Genomic DNA, 21,555 nt, shown 5'->3' with positions numbered 1-21,555 from the left:
GTTTATTAAGCTCCTACTATGTGCCAGACACTGTAAAGCACAAAGGGACAGTCAGTCCCTACCTGCAGGATAAATTGAGAGTAATCTCAGAGGGAAGATACCAAGATTAAGAAGATCTAGGAAAGACTTCTTGTAGAAGGTGGGACTTAAGGGAAGCCAGGAGGCAGAGGTTATCTGCAAAGGGATCCCAGGCATGAGGGACAGCCTCATGTGCTGCTGAATAGAGCTGAAGGAAGCCACACAACTGGGATGAAGGAATATTTGGGGCATTTCTCCAAATCCCCATGAGCACTGTCCTCCACACCAGCTCAGTCGCCAAAGAAAATGGGCTCAAACTTGAAAAAGTTACTACAAAACTGCCCCACCAAGTTCATTTCCAAATTCAGCATTGCAAATGGATGAGTGATGAGTCCTTCCTGTTTGGCTGCCCTCGATCTCCTATTATGCTCAGTTAAACAGGTCTCTCTTCCCTGGGCTGGGCTACCAGCAAAGTCTTGCATGCCTTCCTCCCCTTGGTCTTCTGATGGCTTGCTCTTCAAGTGGGCAGCTGCTGCCTCACCAGCCTCAACTGCTAACCATCTCCGGTATGGCGTTGGGACCTGGAGAAACTCCCAGGCTCTCAACCATGTCCAATATTCCTTCACCTAAAATTGGGTCAAAGATGAACTAGAGGCAGAAGCAACATCAGGGCCGTGAAGCTGATGGTTCGGTGTCAACCTCAGGTGGGAAGAAAGTGGGACTCTAGTTGGTACTTCGTCTCCACAACACCAGCACCATGAGCTGTTGGTTTCATGCAGGCTCTGGGTGAGGAAGGACCTCATTCCCTCCCCCATTTAGTTTCCCACAACAGCTTATCCTCCTCATTTGCCATCTAGGTTTAAGGAAAAGAGCCCTGGCACCTGTTTGAGTAAAGAGGAAGAACTGTTGTGCACCATTGGGTTGGGGAGGGACATTATGGGGTATTTTCAGCTCTTTCCTCTGTATTCACTTGGTCATCAGGGAGAATGGGTTCAATTTTAAACTATTTGGTACAACATATCAATGAGGGGCATGCTCTTTTTCATGTACTTATATGAGATCCCTGGGGGAAAGTGAGCTCAAACTTGAAGTATAAAAAATACTGATGCCTCTCTTCTACCCAGAAGCCCATAGCAGTTCATCCTCCTCATTGTGCCTCCAAAGTTCAAGGGAAAGAGCCTGGGAAGCTTTTGTGTAAGAAAGAAAGCCTCTAAGGAAAAAGCTAAGTGCAAAAGGATAAGGGAAGGGCATAGAAATTCTTTTCTAAGTAAACCCAGATCCTACTTCTTCACTCACTCATTTGTCATTAGGGCTCTAAAGCCAATGAGTAAACTCCTTATTACCACAAAGCCTCAATCCTTCAGTCACTCAAGGCTGAAAACTGGCTCCTCACAGTTCTACCGGTTGGGTTGGTAGCTGTTTGTTTGTCCTTTTCCAAAGAGGACCAATGTCATCACTAGGTGATGTCTTGACTTGTGCATGAATTCGATTTAAGTGAGACGGAGTTGGCCAAAGGCTTTAGTTTCACTCTCTCTTCCAGAGTCATCCAAATCAGTGGCAAGAAAAAGTCAGGATGACTAGCGATGGCCCAGGAAGCAGTGGGGACCTCGGCGTCTTCAGTGTTTGACCAAACTCTAAGGACTCCATTGCACCAGCTTCAGTTGCCTTCATAGCTGTTGGAACAAATTCTTTTCATCACCCATTTTGCTGGGGAAGTCTTCATGCCGCCCCTCTAAATCGCTGGTAGATTTGTGATAGCAGACAGAGATTATTGTGCCTGTTCTGTGTAACCCAGCGAGAAGGGGATGTCTGCCCTGAAGATGAAGACTGCACCCCCATATCTCTAGCATTGCCTGACACATAAGAGGCACTTTAAAATACTTTCTGATTGAAAGTAGGTAGGGCACTGGACCTGGAATTCAAGTCCGGGTTCTATTGAGTCCCTCAAATCTCTCACTTTTCCTAATCTGCTAACTGGGGATAATAACCATCTACACCCCCACCCCACTCCCAAGTAGGTAAAAAAAATCTCTTATCTAAATCAGTGAGTCCATGATGTCAAAACTATTCTCATAATACTAAGATGTTTTAATTTCTAATAGAGTAAGCATAAATTAGCATTAGTATTTGCCATATTAGAAATTACTACATAAACAAAAAATTTTTATATGATCCTCAATAAGTTTTTAGAGCATAAGGGAGTTCTGAGACCCAAAAGTTTGAGAACTACTTGCCTAAACTATGATATGGAACTACTCAGAAACCTTACCCCTCGCTGCTTGTATTTTGGACTAACACTTGAATGGATCAGACCCAGAATTACAACTTTAGGTGAAACTACACTGTTTTTAATGACCCCTGAGCTTCTCTCTACAACAAAGGCAGGATTTTTGTTTTTATTTATGTTTTAAACACCAATATTTTTCCAATAGTGCTACATGGTTATGAATCATGAAATACCATCTTTGAAGAAGGAAAGATCTCCAAGATCACCTATAGGATATGGAAGTCGTTCTTGGTGGGTGTGAGTCATTGCCCCATGTTACCAGCAAAGATCCACAATAAGGGAAGTAGCATACAAAAAATGTCATCAGGGACCAGCAGAGTGAGGGAGAACTGATGGGGGGCGAATCGACGGCAAGTGATCTCTAGAGGACAGTGTCCAGCATGAGGGATTGTCAGTGGGATCCCAGGGCCACTGAAGTTTCAAGGTAAGGATCCTATCTCCTGTAACATGCATGAGCTTAAGTGGGGTGAACTGCCAATGGATCCATTTTTACACTCCTCAACTACTGTGGGGTGAGGATCTTGTGGAATGTGCTAGGTAAACCTAAAGAGGCATTTGGGAAGATGCAAGTATTTGGCTATAATATTATATTAATATACATAATATCTCATTATATGGGTGACCTTGGAAGACATCATTTTCATTCACCTCTTACTTCAGTAAGTAATGAGCATTCCCTTCCATTGAGAATGCAGGCCACAAACCAGTCTTGTTAGCAGTACATACCAAGAGAAATCCCAGATATTTTAGTCATTGCAGGTATCTTGAAAAATTGTTTATACTCATCACTACATTATAATTATTGTAGTTATTAAGACTCAGCACTAAATGGGTTATGACTGCATTCTTCCCGCCTCCAGCCTGTATTCCACTATAATTGGTTTCTTTTGTAATCTGATGGATTTTATTGTATGAATTTATAAATGTCATTCTGAGAAGTGCTCCTTGACTCAAAAAAGTTAAGAAGCCTCAGTCTAGAGCAGTGAACCCCAAAGTGGGCGCCATTGTCCCCTAGTGGGTGCTGTAGTGATCCAGGAGGCGGTGATGGTCACAGGTGTATTTGGGGCAGTGAATAACTGTAGGGGGGCAGTGATAGTATGTGACAGGGGGCGCTAAGTAATATTTTTTCTGGAAAGGGGGCGGTAGGCCAAAAAATTTGGGAACCACTGGCCTAGAGGGATGGGATGGGAAGGAAAGCTCCAACATCAGGTAGCCCCAGTCTTTTCCTTTTCTTTTCATTCCTTTTCTTTTCTTTTCTTTTCTTTCCTTTCCTTTCCTTTCCTTTCCTTTCCTTTCCCCTTCTTTTCTTTTCTCTTTTCTCTCCTTTCTCCTTCTTTTCTTTTCTCTTTTCTTTCCTTTCCTTTCCTTTCCTTTCATCTTTCAGCACAAAGGGAAGAGAGGAGGCATATTCCTCCGTCCTTTTATTTCTCACATAAAGCTTGTTGACAGGCTACATCACATGGTTCCCCAGGTTTGCTTCTCCTGCCTTTGTTTTTCTATCTCCCTTCCAACTCCCTATCCCTGGTTCAGAAACCCCACCACCACCCCAAGACCATGATGCTATGTAATTCTTTTGACACTTCCATATTAATAAGAAAATTCCAAAGTCATCCAGCCCAAGGGAGTATTTAATGCAGTGATTTTTATTGTTTATCCCAAACAATGAGTTATGAACCGCAAAGAGGCATGTCAAATAATTGTTCTGAGTACAAGAAAAACCAGAGGAATGGTCGAATATCAGAGCAGAGTGACTCACAGTCCACAGAGCCAATTCATGGCAACGGCAACGTGAAACATACACAGGGGCTATGACTCATCATGCTGTAATGTCACACTTGTGTAATCTTCCAATGTACATTTTTCCCCCTGCTAATAAAATATTTGTTAAATATATAGTGATACGAATTGGCCAATAAAATGTTCCCGGGTGATTTTACGAAGATTGTGTGCTTGCTAGCACACCCAGGGTGGGAAGGAGTAATGGAATTGTTGACAGTTGAACAAATTTAGGAAGGGCTAGGACAGTTTTTAGGACAGGCAATAAATATGTCTGTAAAATTCCAAACCCGTCCGTCCCGATGCCCCTGGCTGACGGCAGCTTGGCGATTCTGAATTAGGCTTCTATATTTACCTCGCACCCTGGAAAGCATATTGTGCATTTGCTTCTTCCTAAGAAAGACTACATTAATGGAGATGAAATGATTGGGCCCCTGCCTCTAATCTCCTTTTGTCCTCTAAGATGTTAAGCTGACCCACACAGTAGGGAGAGCCCCACATAGTGAATGGGAAGCAAACTTATTCATGTTGAAAGTCATTAGTTGTCTGTGAACCTACTCACCGTTTGCTGTTATCTTCCTCTGGCTTTATTATCCCTGGGCTGAAGCTATTCAGCTTGTTCTCTGTGAAGATCTTCCCTGCAAACCCTTTAAGAAGGGAAATTGGAAATTGGTTTCTCTTCCCCCGTGTGGAAGGATAGGTAAGAGGTGCATTGCTTCCCCGGGGAGACCTTGCAACTTGAACAAGAAAGCCTGTGCGTGTCATCTACAGAGATCCCCCATAGGGTTGGCAGAGCTGGGCTTCTAGAACTTTTAGCTGACATTTCTTCTTCTTCTTTTTTTTTTTTTTTTAATTCTATCAAGTCAAAAGGGAACCTGACTTTTTAATAGACTAATCAGCTGGCTTAGCCCAAGTGAATCATATGTGGCTAACAAAGGGCGCGGTGTGCCCAAAGGTAACGCAACAAGCTGGCAAGGAAGAAATCAGCTCTGTTGTGTGGACAGAGACTGGGCAAGTACCCAGTCACACCTTGGCGGGCTGGCTCCAGCTCCGTGAATCACTGGGAAAAGCAAACAGGAAAAACCTCTCCGTGTATGGCCACAAAAGATTTACCCTAGAGTATTAATGCCTCTTCTTCCCCCACTTAGGAATTTTCTATATAGAAGAGGGTTATATGAGCCTGACTCAGTCTCAATGAAATTGCAGACTGTGAATGGTCATTAGAGGAACTGGCAGGGCATAAGAGACACTTGTCAAACCAAACGAGCCTCTTCATGTTGCAGTTGAGGAAACTGAGGCCCAGGGAAGTTAAGTGACTTGCCTAAGTCACAAAGTTAGCATGCATTTGTACCCAAACACCCTGACTTCAGACTCCCATCATATGATACCTACTCTGGTGGTAGACGCCGGACCGAGTTGCAGAAACTGACCTCTGTATCCTTATTTGGAAAATGAAAATCTTCTTTATCATTTCTACCAGAGCCTCTGAGGTTCTTTTTCTTGGTAGCTCTACGTGTCAGCAAAGGGAATGATGTCTGGGTTCTATCCTACCTGAGACAGACAATATGGGTGTAAACTGAAGCTGTGAAGGCATTTTTTTTTCCTGATCCCAGAGTCATTGAATAGAATGTCCATCTGTGCTCAGAGGGATCTTAGAGATCTTTTATAGATAACTCTATAGATGAGGAAACTGAGACCTAGAAGGTCTTGACCAAGACAAAGACATGTCTGAGGTCCCTGAGCTGATCAGTGTGGGATCATAACTGAGGTCTCTTGACCATGGAACCAGCATTCTTTTGCCAACTTGTCCTGGACTAAAGTCATTTGCTCCCTTTTGCACATTAGGTCAATAATCTGCATTATTTTATCAATAATCTGCATTATCTTAATCCCATCCGTGTTGGATTTTTCAAAGACTTGGCCAACTGATATATTAGGCTAGCATAATTCTTTAGATTGTAAGCTTCTCAAGAGGCTCATCTATCTACATTATTTTGAATGGTACCTCAGGACAGTGTACACACAAATCCAGTAGTATGCTTAAGTTAGTACAATGATGTAATTATACGATAGTACAATGACGTTTAATGTCTGGGTTTTAAAAAAAAGTATTATTCTACTCTGGTTTCCCAAGGGGAAAAAAGACTACTTTGCTACTTAGCAATTAAAAGGAAAGATCAATGCCCTGCGGCCATCACCGCCTCCCTGGATCACTGCAGCACCCACCGGGAGAAGTAGCGCCCACTTTGGGAATCAAATAAATATAGTGTCTCATTAGAGATCTCCAAACAAGAAAGGCTTCTTGTAATGGAAAGAATGTTGAATTTGAAGTCTAAAACCTGGATCTGAATCCCAGCTCTTCACTTAACCTTTATGGCTATCAAATTCCTCATTGGGTTTGCTCTCTGAAGTTCTCTTCAAACTAAAAATTCTATGAACCTTAGGAGACAGTCAGGGATTATTATGACCATTTTTACAGATGTGGAAATTGAGGCTCAGAGGAAGAAAGTAACTCCAGTGACACAGCTGGGACATGATAGAACCAGACATGTTTTGTCTGGTTCACCAACTTATTGTAAATGAGGCACAGAAACATGGTTCCACCTAAGAGATATTTACACTTACATTTTATTCAATTGAATTGGGGGCGTTAGTGACCTGAAACCTGTCTGAGAGTAGGAATAACCTCTCTGGGTATAGAGAGAAAAGCTAATTTTATCTTGGACTACATTAAGAGATGTCAGGTCATCCAATACTTATTAAGCACCTACTATGTGCTAGTTGCCATGTTAAGTTGCTTGTGACCAAAACAAGCAAGGTAATAGTCCTCTTCTAGTCTGCTCTAGTCAGGCTACATTGAGAGTATTATGTTCAATTATAGGCACTGAATTTTAGAAAAATAAATGATAAACGGTAATGATGTTCCAATGATAAAAGGGATAGTGAAGGGTCTTGAGATCATGCCTTTGGAGGATCCATTGAAGGTGTTGGGGATGGTGGTGGTATTTAGGTAGGAGAAGAGAAGAAACTTCATAGCTGTCTTCAAGGATTTGAAGGATTTTAACGTGTAAAAGGAATTAATTTTTTTTCTTTGCCGATCTAGGAGCATTGGGTAGAAATTGTAGTTCTGTAACCAGGTAAAATTTTCTAAGGACCCACCAGAGCAGTCTCAAAGTGGAATGAATGTCCTTGGCAGGTGATGGGTTTCTTCCAAAGGAACCCAGACTTCTAGCAAAGATTGATTGAGGAATATGTTGTAGAGGTATAGCTAAAGAAAGCAGAGTGGTGGGCCTCACATGCGTAGAGAAGGCCCACATATTGTGAGCACTTGTTGTGTGTGGCTTAAAGAGAAGTAGAATGGACATCACTAGCCCTTCTCTACCCACTCTTCTCCATGGGTATATTCATTCATGTTAGGAGGGGAAACAGAAGGTTAGTCTGGAGGCCACCCTCTATTCTTCAGAAGGAGAGGAGGTTCCAGACTAGAATTATAACTAGCCGCTTCCTTAAATATTATTAGTCTAGAGCAGTGGTTCCCAAACTTTTTTGGCCTACCGCCCCTTTCCAGAAAAAATGTTACCTAGCGCCTCCTGGAAATTATGAAACTATCGAACTCAGAATAGAATGTAATTCAAAAAAAGTGTGGCCATCACCGCCTCCCTGGATCGCTGCAGCACCCACTAGGGGGCAGTGGCACCCACTTTGGGAATCACTGGTCTAGAGGATATTATTGGGTTCCATCTAATTTCAAATCACTTTCTCATTTTTGGGAGAAGAGGGACCTAAACTCTATATCCAAAGTTTGACACCTTATCTTTCTAATACTAGTTCCACACAAATAATGTATTGGTTCCAAGATAGAAGAGTGGTAAGGGCTGGGCAATGGGGGGGTAAGTGAATGACCCAGAGTCACACAGCTAAGACGTGTCTGAGGCTATCTTTGAACCTAGGACCTAGGTCTCTAGGCCTGGCTCTTAATCCACTGAGCTACGCAGCTGCCCCTTGGTATTATCTTCTTATTGAGATGAATGCTGTGCCCAGCTTGAAGGGCAGGGTGGAATGGCAACAGGTGAAAGAAAGCTTCAGTTCCCAGCAGGTCCCCCTTTGGGATTCACCAATAGGGAGTCTTTGAGTGAGTCAACTTTAGTCTTCAAGAGAAAAGTTGGAAGAGGCCAATCCCCTTTTCGGTTGTGGAAGGAAAAGATTTTATGAAGACATCGATAAAGCTGGCAGTCTCCATCATGTCTCTTATTCCCAGCTTGCTCTTCCACAGGCTTCAGGTAGTTTCTCTTTGGATGAAATCCATGACCTGCTCTCTTGGTTGAGCTGAATTACCTCCCTCCCAGAGGATGGACTCTTGCCTTCTGTATTGTCTGGGATACTATATTTTCCCATGTATGATTTTTTTGTTTTTGCTACTGATTTGGATAAGTGCTTTTTAAAAAGGGTTAATTGTGGGATTTGTATTTGATGGGAAAGAGGTGGAGCCTTTGATAAAGAGCTTGGGATCTGCCCACCCCAAAATAACAGAGATGGAAGGTTAGATGGACCCCTAAACTATCCCTTTAGACAAGTGAGATGGAGCCCTATCATGTCAGTACTTCTACCCTGGCATCCCATCTCTCTGAGGAGAGCAGAGTGGTCTTGCCCCAACTATCTGCTTCCCCTTCTAGAAGGTGTCAACTGGGTTCTGGGGAGCCCCAAGTTTTGCCCCTGTCCCTTGGGAACTTGCTTTTAGGGGAAGTCCCAAACTGACTTTGTCTCAGACTGGAAGATGATGGATCACCAAGCATCCTGACTAGGAGCCCTAGAAAAGCTCTATCACCCTTTTTGTCTTAGAGGTTTCCCCCATTGTACCAGAGATCCATTTCCAGGAAGACCAGCCTCTGGCCACAACCTCTGTCCCAAGCCTGCTTGCAAGTCATCAGTGGATGTATGCTGTACTTAATTCCTCCAAAGGTGTATAAGACCCTGGTGTTCTATTATTCTTTGGAAAATCACCTTTGATGGTGCATTTTCCCAGACGTGGCTGGTCACCAGAGTGCCAGAGCTTTGGCTCTGTGTGGTGGCCAGATATTGAGCACTGGCTGTCTCTTGTCCTGATGCAAGATCTGGTCTTGCTGACCACTTTAGTGGTTCTGGGTTTTTCCAAGTTGACACAAAAATGAGAAAGTCTCCCTTGGAGAAGGGTCGGGGAAGAGCTTGGAGAAGGCAACTCTGTCTCCAAGACACCACAGGCCTCACTCTTTCTGCTATATCTGGACTCTGTCCTAAGGAATAGAATTTGTTTTCCCTTGGATTTTGTAAGGGTTGGGGGTGGGGGTGTAGATTATTTTCTAAAAGCTGGGTCGGTTTACTTTGGGTCCTCAACTTCAGGACATTTTTTCAAAATCGATTGTGCTCCAAATGGAGCCACTGGACTCCACCTTCAACCCCCAAATGGCTTCAGGCCTTTATTTTGAAAGTACAATAAAAGCTCCCCCTCACTTTTCAAGACTCATCCTTTAGATTCTGGAGGCTTTAGAATGAGTGTAAATTGGACTTGTTTTTTTGGCAAACGACTCTTTGTCTTGGTAAACTAACAATATTCCCTGAGAAACTTGGGGGAGCTTTCCTTCCCAGACAGAGGTTTTTGTGATAGCGAATCTCGGTCCTGTCCTTGTCCTTTTGTCTCAGTGCTTACTGAGTCCTTCTAGAATGAATGCGCGTTGCCTCAGGCAAGCCAATGGATCCCTGGGAGAAGTTCTTGATTTAGAAACAAAAAGTTTTGGTATTTTCCTGAGGCCAGTTTTATTTCTGAATCAAGATTTTCTCTTTCCATTCTGGCAAACATTTTTGTTGGCTTTCTCTTCTTTTAGTTTTCTCCTTTTCGGAAGTAGGATTTTTTTTTTAAACCTACAATTTTGCTTCTTTATGGTTCTTTGGGAGCTTCCCCCCACCACTAGTCTTGATTTTTTTTTTTTTTTGAGGTGTAACAAGCTTATCCTGACTTGGCTTCAGCCTCCTGTTATGCAATATTGGCATTTTATCGATATGATATATATATATATATATTATTTTTTTTTTTAAACCCTTGTACTTTGGTGTATTGTCTCATAGGTAGAAGATTGGTAAGGGTGGGCAATGGGGGTCAAGTGACTTGCCCAGGGTCACACAGCTGGGAAGTGTCTGAGGCCAGATTTGAACCTAGGACCTCCTGTCTCTAGGCCTGACTCTCACTCCACTGAGCTACCCAGCTGCCCCTGATATATATATTTTTAAACCTTATCTTCATCTTAGAATTGCTGTTAAGTAAGGGTTCCAAAACAGAAGAGCTATGAGGCCTAGGCGATGGAGGTGAAGTGACTTACCCAGGGTCACGCAGCTAGGAAGTGTCTGAGGCCAGCTTTGAACCCAGGACCTCCCATGTCTAGGCCTGGCTCTTAATCCATTGAGCCACCCAGTTGCCCCCAGATATGATGGATTTCTTAAAAGTCTGAATCACTTGTTATATGTGTCAACATGGAATCTAGAAGCCCCCAAACTTGTAGCCTAGAAAGATTTAATGGGCCCCAGTATACTTAGGAACTCTCCTGTGATGGGGTCAAGCCTGGGGTTGTCATCTTTAAGCTGAGTAAACTGAGGTTCATTAAATCTTTCTAGGCTACAAGTTTGGGGCTTCTAGGTTCCACGTCGACATATGTGTTGGTAATACACGAAGAAACCCTTTTTTCATGATCTGAATTCATTTTCTCACGCCACTGTTCACAGGAAGGTGCCTCTTGGAGGCTAAGGAACTGCTGCCCCTCCAGCAGCTGCCACTCATATTGGTGGCATGTGAAATACCCGAATAGATGCCCGAGTGCCCAGACTGCAGGCTGGGAATGCACCAGGACCTGGTGGCATCAACCACATATGCTGTTGTATTGCTTCTGCTTGATATCTTCAATAGACCATTAATGTGGCACATTTCTTAACTGCATGAATATTTGTGTATTAATGTGGGCACACAGGGAGGGCTCTTGAGAAAAGACGAAAGCTAAGACAATCAAAGAAGGGTTATTACTGTCTTGCCATGGAAAAGTCGTGGCTCCTGATATCAGGAATAGACCCTGACCTAAAGAAGGAGGGTGTTTTAAGGATATTGGATGGAAAAGCCAAAGAATTGGGAGAGTTTACCATTAAAGTCACTGATGTTAAGGCAGGTGAAATAACTGGCCAAACCTGGGAATTTTGATCTGGAGATAAACTTGAGACATTAGCCTGTAGGAAGTTATTCCTTGGAATTTCAGGCATCTCTCAGTTGAGGATAAGGAGTTGCCTAAAGGAGTCCTTTTAATCAAAGGGGATATTCTTACTAAGAGACTGACTGTCACAATTCTACCCAAAATACACAATTATACTCTACTTCATCTTTTGGGTAAAAAAGAGGCCAGATCCCCTGTGGATTACATGGTTGAGTCATTTTTCAGTCATGTCCGTCTCTTTGTGACCCCTTTTGGGGTATTTTTGGCAGAGATATTAGACTGGTTTGTCATTTCCTTTTCCAGTTCATTTTACAGATGAAGAAACTGAGGCAAACAGTCATGCGACTTGCCCAGAGGCACGAAGCCAGTAAGTGACTAGAAGTCAGATTCTGAATTCAGGAAGAGGAGTTTGCTTTGTTTTATTATTTTTTTAATGTGGAAGTGAATACTTTATTTGTAATTGTGACCAGAGTCCCACATTGTGTGGTCCAGAGAAGGTGTTGCCTGTCTAGCCTCTGGGATAGGTCCAGGACACAGCCTCTCCTCAAGCCCCTTAATAGAGTACGAATGTTGCTGAGAGTGAGCCAACCAACCAACAGCTTCAATGTAGGAGTGAAAGCAATAATGCTGCCTGAACCATCAAGCTCCTCAAAAAGAAAGGGATGGAGGGGCAGCTGGGTAGCTCAGTGGATTGAGAGCCAGGTCTAGAGAAGGGAGGTCCTAGGTTCAAATCTGGCCTCAGCCACTTCCCATCTGTGTGACCCTGGGCAAGTCACTTGACCCCCATTGCCTAGCCCTTACCACTCTTCTGCCTTGGAGCCAATACACAGGAAGGTAAGGGTTTAAAAAAAAAAAGAAAGAAAGGGATGGAAAGGAGGGGCTGGATGGGAGGATGCTGTGAAGTCTGGAGCATGAGGCAGGCAGTTCTTGTACCAGAAGGGAAAAGGGATGTTGAAAATGAAGGAATTGGTTTTGGGTTCTGCTGTTCTTCACCGCTTCCCTGCCCCCTAGAACTTAACAGGGCTTGCAGAAGACTAGCTGTAACTTTTCTTGCATCCTGGCTCCAGGTGGGGAATGAGGCTGAGTGGAGTGAAGGAAGACTTGATCATCTCAAAGTAGGAAGTTCTGACCTAGCACCGATCCTCAGTCTTTGAGATTCATGAAAACAAGTTTACCCTCAAGTCCAAACCCAGGCGGTGTGGCAGTGACAACACAGTGCGTGACTCTGTGGAGGAAGACAACCATCTCATCTGCCTCAGTGGACAGCTTTCCCACAGTCCTCATACTTGTGACATTTCATTTGGAAGTTTTTGCTAAGAGCTACCACTGGCTGGATCTCATCTCAGCCAGGTTCAGGCATGATGGAGGCAGCACAAATAGAGCACTCATTAGTGGGGGGCTTGTTATTGACGGGCTGCTCCATGTCCCTCATTAGATGCTGTGTCAACTTTTCTACTTCTCCCGAGGGGTTGGAGGTCCTGGGGCCCCAACATGCTACACCCAGTCCTAAGCAGGAAGAGACACTGGACCTTACTTCTCCTAAACCCGTGGGCTTCTTCCTGTGTTAAGCACAAGGGAAGCTGGGAGGCTTCACCAGGGAAAGGTGAAGGACTCCCCCACCCCCCTTATGATGAGCGGGAACCCCAGATGTTAGAGGGCTAAATTTAAGGGTAACAGGAGTAAATTTGGAGGCCACAGGGTTAAACTTGGGGTTAGGGATAGAGGCTGGGGTTGAGGTTGAGGCTGGGGCTGTGGGAGTGGAACCACAGATGGAGCTGCAGCTGGGGCTGAAGCCTGAGCTTGAGGACCTCCACGCTGTGCGGTTGAGGTCTTAGCCACAGATATAGAATGGGACTAAGGAGGGCTAGTAGGAGCCAACCAAAGAGGAAGAGGTGCTGGGCTTGAAGCTGCAGGTGGGAGGCTTGGCTTGGCGGGGAATTGTGGGGCAGTTGGGAGAGGCAGAGATCCAGATGAAGCCCTGGGCTTAAAGGGATCATTCTGGGTCATGTCATTCAACAGGGAGGACAGAGAGTCCATCTCTAGGTCAATGCTGCTCACCTTTCCTCTGGGCTGATGTGTTGGTACTGGGGGTTCAACCCCCCACTTCTTCTTCCAGAGTAGGTAGAGGGAAAGGGAGTGCCTCTTCTTTTGGAACAGGGGAATGGTTCCTAAAATGGGGGAAGAGGTTTCAGAAAGACCCCTCCCAGGGAAACCTTTCCATCATCCCCAGGTAGCAATGGTGGGGTGGCAGGGGGAAATCTTCTATCCTTATCAATGGCTCCAAGAAGTTGTAGCATGCGCAGTGGACGTATCCTGGTAAATCATCTTGGCAGATAGGCTAAATCAGATTGAGGGTAACCAATGAGCCACAAACCTGTTGGTGAGTCAGGTGGGGTGTCTACCTCAAGCATGAAAATAATTTGTTCCACTAGCCATGAAAGCACCTGAAGCAGAAACTGTGGACCTCTTAGAGCTTAGTCATTCATCAAAGATGCCGAGGTCACCCATTGCTATCACCAGTTGTTCTGACTATTGTCTTGTCACTGGACTTGGGTGACTCTGGAAGAGAAACTGAGGCTGACTTTGTGCGATTCTGTCTCACTTTAGTCCAATTCATGCACAAGTGAAGACATCACTCTGTGATGCCACTGGACCTCTTCAAAATGGAAGGAAAAACAACAATACCATAGGCCCCCATTTGGCATTTTCTCTGGAAATGAATCATGACTCCCAGAAGAGCAATCCTGGGAGACTTGAGTTGAATGGGCAAGAGTAACCAAGATCAAATTTATTGTATTGTATAAAAATTGAATAAAAATTTGTATACAAACTTGGCTCAGATATTTGAGGGGAGCAGAACAGAAGATCCATCTCTACTAATTTTGTTCTTAATATTATATAACTGGAAGGAGAAAAGTTTAGAGAGTTTCGCCTTAGGGTAGAGCATTGTGTGGAAAGACTGATACAGATAGACCTTGTGGACCTTGAGAATACAGGAAAAATTACACTGCAAACTATTCCAGGGCTTGGTACACGACTCTCCTGTAGCTAATGTCATCAGAACCACGCAGATCCAGAAACCATGGCCAACGATGGCCAAGAGGAGACTCCTGAGTACTCCTGAGCTTTAAGGCTCAATCTCGGCAGGGACCAGACCTTCTAGAGGGTGAACTATCAAAGCAAAGGTAGACAACAGCATCCTCACCAGTACTGAGCTACAATCGTAGAACCCGAGACGGTCAGCTAAGAGATGGAACAGTCATCATTCAGTTCAGCTTGGAGAGTTAGAAGACCAAGGAGATGGAGGACACTGACAGGATGGAAATGGAAGTTGACCTTGGAACACCTCCATCATCAGAGTAACAATAACAGACTCACCTTTTGTTATAGTTGTGGACTACATGGCCATACTTCAATTGGATGGATCTCATTTTACTTGACCAATACCTTCCAAGACCCTTCACAGAAGTTGAACATCCCACATAATAGTGAATTCCACTATTTAATAAATATTTCTTGTGTGAACATATCTCGATACTTTATGATTTTTCTTCTTAAAAAAAAAATAATAACAGCACCCTTACCTTCTGTTGTAGAATCAGTACTGTGTATTGATTCCAAGGCAGAAGAGTCAGTCACACAGCTAGGTAGTGTCTGAGGTCAGATTTGAACCCTGGACTCCCTGTCTCTAGGCTTGGCTCTCAATCCACTGCTCCCATCTTACAACTTTTCTTAGGCTTATTTGAGCCATCAGCATCACCAGTCTGGTACTTTGGGGCCATTATTAATAACTAAATAGCATTAATGAAACAAACAGAAGCACTGCTCTGATGTGGACATCACGTATAAGCAAGAACTGAAAGCTCCAGACAAGAGATAGATGCCGTAACTGTAGCTAAGGATTCTATAGCTAGTGACTCACACTAACATGTCTCAGAGAGAGAATGAGCCTGATTGGGTGAACTGCTATGAGACTCTACATCATTTGGGAAAATGGCACAGCTTTAGCATGTAATTAAACATTTTAATTTTACATATTTTTCTGCCTTTAATTTTTCAGTCTCCAAATGTATGCATACCTGAATTCACGTATTGAGTTCTTATAAAACAAAGTCCTACTGTACTGGGTAAAGAGTAGATAGAACATCAGGCCTGGAATCAGGAAGCCCTGAGTTCAAATCAGACCTTAGCTGTGTGATTTAACCTTCTATGCCTCAGTTTCCTCATTTGTAAAATGAGCCAGAGAAGGAAAAGGCAAACCACTTTCTTTGCTAAGAAAACCCCAAATAGGATTATCAAGAGTCAGATACTACTGAACAATAACAATAGTATGTAAATGTTGAGTTCAGGGACTGTTTTGTCATTTTTGTGTCTGTAGTGCCTGATACCCAATAGGTGCAGACTGGAGGAATGATATCAGATGACCTTTTTTCTAAGGCTTCTCTTTATTCATATCTAACTTGAATTAGAGGAATCTTTTGAGCATGCAAAATATTTCTTGGAACATTATGAATGTTTAAAAGTATCTCATTACCCATCTTTTCAGCCTCAATAAAAAACAATGTGCCATTCAGAAAAAGTAAATAAAAGTTTCTCATTATGAATTCTTTAAAATGCTTTGAAATTAGTATCATTGAGGTGGCTGACTGAATAGAGAGGTTCACAAATCTGGCCTCAGACTGGTCCACAGTGTGACCCTGGGTAAGTCACTTAACTCCCTTTGTCTAGCCTTAGAACCAATAGATTCATTGTATGGATTCTAAGAGGGAAGGGAAGGCCTTACAAAATGCTTTGAAATGTATATAGTTCAACTCGCATTTGTTTGTTATTTATACAAATGGATTGATAAGGTCCAACCAATAAAGCGGAAAGGAGATAAGTCATTTAGAATTTTCCAGTGGAATCCCGTGATATGGAAAGACAGAGAGAAGATTTGAAAAACAAAAGTATCTGACCAAAAACAATGGCTTCCCTAGAACTCATAATGTGACCTTGGGAAGGTTGCTTCCCCCTGTCTGGGTCTAGCTGGCTCTCCCCACTGGGAAGATAAGAAAGTTAGACAGGACCACCTCTAGGCTCAACTGAATCTTCAGTCTTACCTTTTCACAGGACCTAAAGAACCTTCTGGTCTGGGTATCTTAAATGAGCACAGGCCTTCCATATCCTTGGGGTACATGGGGTGTTTGGGGAGGACTAGCACCTCTTGGGGGGGCTTGTTTGAGCCCTTTTCAGAGCTGCTCCTCTACCTTTGAGGTCCCCCTTTCACCCATTTCAAGCGTGTGGCTCCCAGGAGCTGGGACACGCAGAGCAACCACCTCCCCAGTTTTGTCCCCATGGCCACGAAGAAGCAGGGACCGAAGAGAAGCTAGAGCCTGGTCCGACAACAAAGGAGCTGAGGTCATCCACCCTATCCTAGGCCAAGGCCAGTCTTCCTGACTTGGTCTTGTCACGGGACTTGGATAACTGTGAGAGTGACTTTGTTCAGCTCTGCCACTTCAATCCAATTCAAGAGCAAATCAAGACATCACACATGATGCCATTGGTCTTCTTCCCTGGGAAGGACCTACATCCCTCAGACAATTTTTTTACATTCTGCTTTGACCTCTCCCATACTTATTTTCCCCATGTGGCAATTAATTGCATTTATATCCAGCTTTCATTTAAAATTAATTTTTCTTAAGACTCAGCAAATCAAATCAGTAAACTCTTTTTTTTTTTTAAACCCTTACCTTCCATCTTGGAATTAATATGGTGTATTGGTTTTATGGCAGAAGAGTGGTAAGGGCTAGGTAATGGGGGTTAAGTGACTTGTCCAGGGTCACACAGCTAGGAACCCAGGTCTTCTCAACTCTAGGCCTTGGTGCTCTATCTACCCTCCCCCAGCCACTTTTCTTTTCTCCCATGTTCCCCTTTCATTCCTCTTAAGGTTTCAGCAGTTCTTCATTTCTAGGTTCTTGTTGTTCCTAAGCTTGGAATTATTTCTTACCTTTTTCTCTCTCTGAACTCTCAGACCCAGGTCCCATAGATCCTATCTCCAAAGCATCTTTCCCATTATATCCCTACTTTTTTCTTCCTACTGCTACCAACTGGTTCAGCTTCCCAACATTCTCTGTCTGGACTACTCTAGTAGTCTCCTTCCTGGTCTTCCTCCCTCAAATCTCTCACGTCTTCACTCCATGGGTCCTTGGGCTGCCAGAGTTGGCGTTCTCACCCAGGGAGCCCAACATGGTAGCCTTCTGCGTCCTCAGTAAGGGTCCTACTTCTCTCCTTGGCATTCAAGATCCCACAAGGCCTGGCACCAGTTAATGGATGAGCAATTTATTAAGCTTGGCACCGTGCTAAGCAGTGGAGATAGAAAGAAAGGGAAAAACACAGCCCCTGAGTGGTGAAGAGCTCCCATATGAATGGGGGAGACCACCAGCAAACAACTATATACATACAAAATATAGACAGTGTAAATGGGAGGAAATCTCAGGAGAGAAGGCAGTAGCACTGGGAGTGGGGAAAAGAGGAGGTCTAGGGAAAGCCTTCCTGCCAAAGAAGATGGAAACTGAGTTGAGTCTTGATGGAAGCCAGGAAAGGTAGTAGGAAGTGAGGTTGGAGAGCATTCTATGCAGGACTAAGTTGTTCTATATTTGTTATCTTTTTAATGCCTGATTTGATATTGATATTTGTAGGGCAGAGGCAGGGGATGGAGGGTTGTGTGTGCAAATAGGCCAATGTTGCTCTATGGGAGTAGTGTAGGAAAGAGCCTCATGCCATGGCTTCCTTCCACGTCCTCTGTGCTCCAGCCAAATCAGATGGCAGTCTGTCTCTGGAATATGGGCTGCATGCTCATTCCTCTGTGGTCCAGTGGCCTGTGGACACTGCAGTCAGGGGACTTGGGTTCAAATTCTACCTTTCTTATTTATTACCTGTGAGTCACCTTATCTCTCTGGGCCTCAGTCTCCTTTATATGTTAAAATTAGGGGGTTAGACTAGATAACCTCAGAAGTCTTTCCCATTTCCAAATTTATGAATTCCAGGAAGGAATTCTATTTTTCCAAATCTCTTACCCTTTAAAACCCTATGGTAATCCTACCTTCTCAGGAAGGCTTCCCTGGTCCTCTGGGTAGATAACCATCTACCCTTCAGACCTCCTGGAGCCTCTTTTGTTTTGTGACTTTCTGGTTGGTCCACTTAACATGTGAAATGTAAGCTCTCTGAGAGCAGGAATGGTTTTGGTATTGCCTAGCTCTTTTTCCAGTGCCTAGCACAGTCAGTGAAGCTAGGTGGAGCAGTGGGTAGAGCCTCAAGTGGGCCTGGAATCAGGACTACAAATTTAAATTTGATCTCGGACACTTATTAGCTGTGCGACTCCAGGCAAGCCATTTCACTCTGTTTATCTCAGTTTCCTCTTCTGTAAAATGAATTGGAGAAGGAAATGTGTGACCCTGAACAAGTCACTTCACCCTGTTGCCCTCAGTTTCCTCATCTGTAAAATGAGCTGGAGAAGGAAATGGCAACCAGCTGCAGTATCTTTGCCAAGAAAACCCTAAATGTGATCATCAGGAGTCAGACACGACTGAACAAATGTGGTCAATGTTCAATAAATGTCTGTGGAATTAAACCGACCCGAGTATTTTTAGCTATTAAACTATCAATCAACAGGCATTTATTAAGTACCTACTGTGGTTCCTGCTAGGTGGTGAGTTCTAGGGGCAGAGATTTTATCTAAAGTCTTCCCCCAGAGCTTGGAGTCCTGCATGCAGAAGGTACTTAATAAATGCTCGTTTTGACTCGATCATCTAACATTTCAAAATGTTAAAAAAAAAAGGTAACCCTGTAATTCTATGAGTAGGGAGCTTGTTGAGTCATCTTCAGGGAGAAGATCTGAGTATTTTCATCTTTGCTCAGAATGGTGTGCTTGCCTTCATTTCAAGGTGAAGCTCCTGTAATGGAAAAACTTTTGGAGTCATTGTTTCTATATTTTGTTCCCATCTGTACGGTCACGTGTCTTGTGTGTATGCTCTATCTACAACGCAGTTCTGGGAAAAATATCAAAGGACAAAAGTTGAATTGGCTCACCGAAATATCCTTCTGAGATTTCTTCCTGAGCTGACTTTCTCTGTTTGAATACATGGAAGTGTGAATCAGACGTCTGTGGCATTTGGAGAGATGAGTGAGGTGTCATTTCATGAGGCATATTTTATACATAAATCTGATCTCATTGGTTTTCCTGGGGACTCGTGTTCTGTTCAAATTTAGATCCTTTGTCGTTGGCTCATTCTTTTATAGGAAAGATTTCTCAAGCCAATTCTGCTCGTTCTGATTCCTGGAGGAAGGGGCACTGAGGCTGAGGGTCAGGAGATACAGCTCACCTTCCTAGAAGCCTGAGGACTTGAGTTCCAACTTTACTACTTACTAGTTATAACTTGAAGAAGGGACATAACTTACGTCTCTGGGCCTCAGTTTCCTCCTCTGTAAAATGGATTGAATTATTGGTACCATGGGAGAGTCCTATATACCTGTGAGCCGCCCTCTAGTAGGGTCTTTTTGGTATTTTGCAAAAGGGTCCTCCTCGGATGGAGTCTCAGAGACACTTCTCTTAGAGCAGATTCTACTCAGGAGCAAATTGTATGCTATAAGGGAAGTTTGAATGTTCTGTTCGTTTTTTTCCTAAGGTCTCTCAGACCCACTTTGGCTCTTGCTCCATTTAGGCACAAAGGACCAGTCTCTCCCTTTGGCACAACACTGCTGTTACCATAGATAGCAATTCCCAACAGCCTGGCAAAAATAGCATAAAATGTTCTTTGAGAGGGAATGTGCTATAATGGTCAGAAGCACGAAATTTGGTTCTAGGTCACTGGCCTCATGGGTTGTTACTGGGGGCAAGTGACAGCCATTCCCTGGAATTTCTCATCTGTAAAATCAGATGCCACCTGAGGTCCTTTTGTCCCACTCAGCTTCGCCATTCTGTGTTCTATATCGCCAGATCCTTCCCCATTCTGACATTCCACATCCCCTCCTAACTAGACATTCCGTATTCTACGGTCCCTGCCCAGTGCCGATGGTCAGTATTCTGAGAGTCCTTTCTACTCTGCTATTCCGTGTTGGAAGGTCTCTTTCTTCCAGTCCTGAGAAGTTCCAACGTCCGTCCAAACTTAGGCATCAGATGCTTATAGTGAGAACTGAACGTTTTTAAGTGGGAACCTAATGTTCCATCTCGGTGAGCTTGGAGTTTTTTGCTAATGAATGATGGCAGCATGTGAGTTACAAAGGGGGTGTTCAGCCCGGGGCTTGAGGTGGAAGTTGGCAGGTCTGGATCGGATTTCTTGAGAGCAAAACGTTCTTTCATTTTTCCAAGTCTGTCCTAATGACCAAAGAACATTTTCCTTCTCAAGGAATAGGATATCGTTTGAACGTTGCCCTCCACGGACATGCCTTCCAAGGGTTTGCCCTCGGTGCCCAGTCCCAGCCACCCGATGGCTTCTTTGAAAGTGCTGTGGGATCACCACAGAATTCCCTCCGCCTGGATTCTTCCACCAAAGCCTTGTCATCTATTTCATACCAAAACAGGGGTAATAGATATGGGGCTGTTGATGGCCTTGGACTAGGCACCAATTCACATTCCTTTCCTTTGGCTCTGTTGCTCTAAGGGGCTTTGTGGGTTGTGATTTCCAGGCTGCAGAGAAAGGTAACTGCTCCCTGGACATTTGGGGAGTTTCCTGTCAGAAAAAAAGAGAAAATTATACTCAAAACACAAGGAATGTTTCCTCCATCCCCCCCCCCCCACCTAAACCGTGATACCCCTATGCTTAATATTCATGGCGCTCATAATAGATTTCAGACCATTATATACGGAAAAACGGTCTCACACCTAGAGTTGTCTATATATCAAATGGGCTCTCTTGGAAGAGAGTGAGATCCCTGTCACTAGAGAAAAGGTTTCTAACAGAGACTGGATGAATACTGGTTAAGAATGTTAACACAGGCTTGGTGGGTGGTGCACACCTGTAAAATTCTCTGCTGCTGGAGAGAGGGAGGCTAGTGGATTGCTTGAGTCTGGGAGTTCTGAGCTGTGGTGGGCTCGGTCTGTCGATATCTTCCCTAAGTGCGGCACCAATATGGTGACTCCAGAGGCACGCGTGTGGTGGTGGTGGCCACCAGATTACCTAAGGAGGGCTGAATTGGCCCAGGACAGAAAAAGCAGGTAAAATCTTCTGTGTCAATCAGAATGGGATCCGGTTTATGGGTGACTATTGGCAC

General features: G+C 43.9%; 1 pseudogene; it reads right to left on the bottom strand.

Annotated features, from left to right (window-relative positions):
- Positions 1-10,710: 10,710 nt before the first annotated feature.
- Positions 10,711-20,644, bottom strand: LOC123256764 (annotated as a pseudogene).
- Positions 20,645-21,555: the final 911 nt, after the last annotated feature.

The sequence above is a fragment of the Gracilinanus agilis genome, chromosome 1 (genome assembly GCF_016433145.1).
Source record: "Gracilinanus agilis isolate LMUSP501 chromosome 1, AgileGrace, whole genome shotgun sequence".
NCBI lineage: Eukaryota > Metazoa > Chordata > Mammalia > Didelphimorphia > Didelphidae > Gracilinanus > Gracilinanus agilis.
Note: the sequence above shows the minus strand (reverse complement) of the source record. Positions and strands in the feature narration are given on the sequence as shown.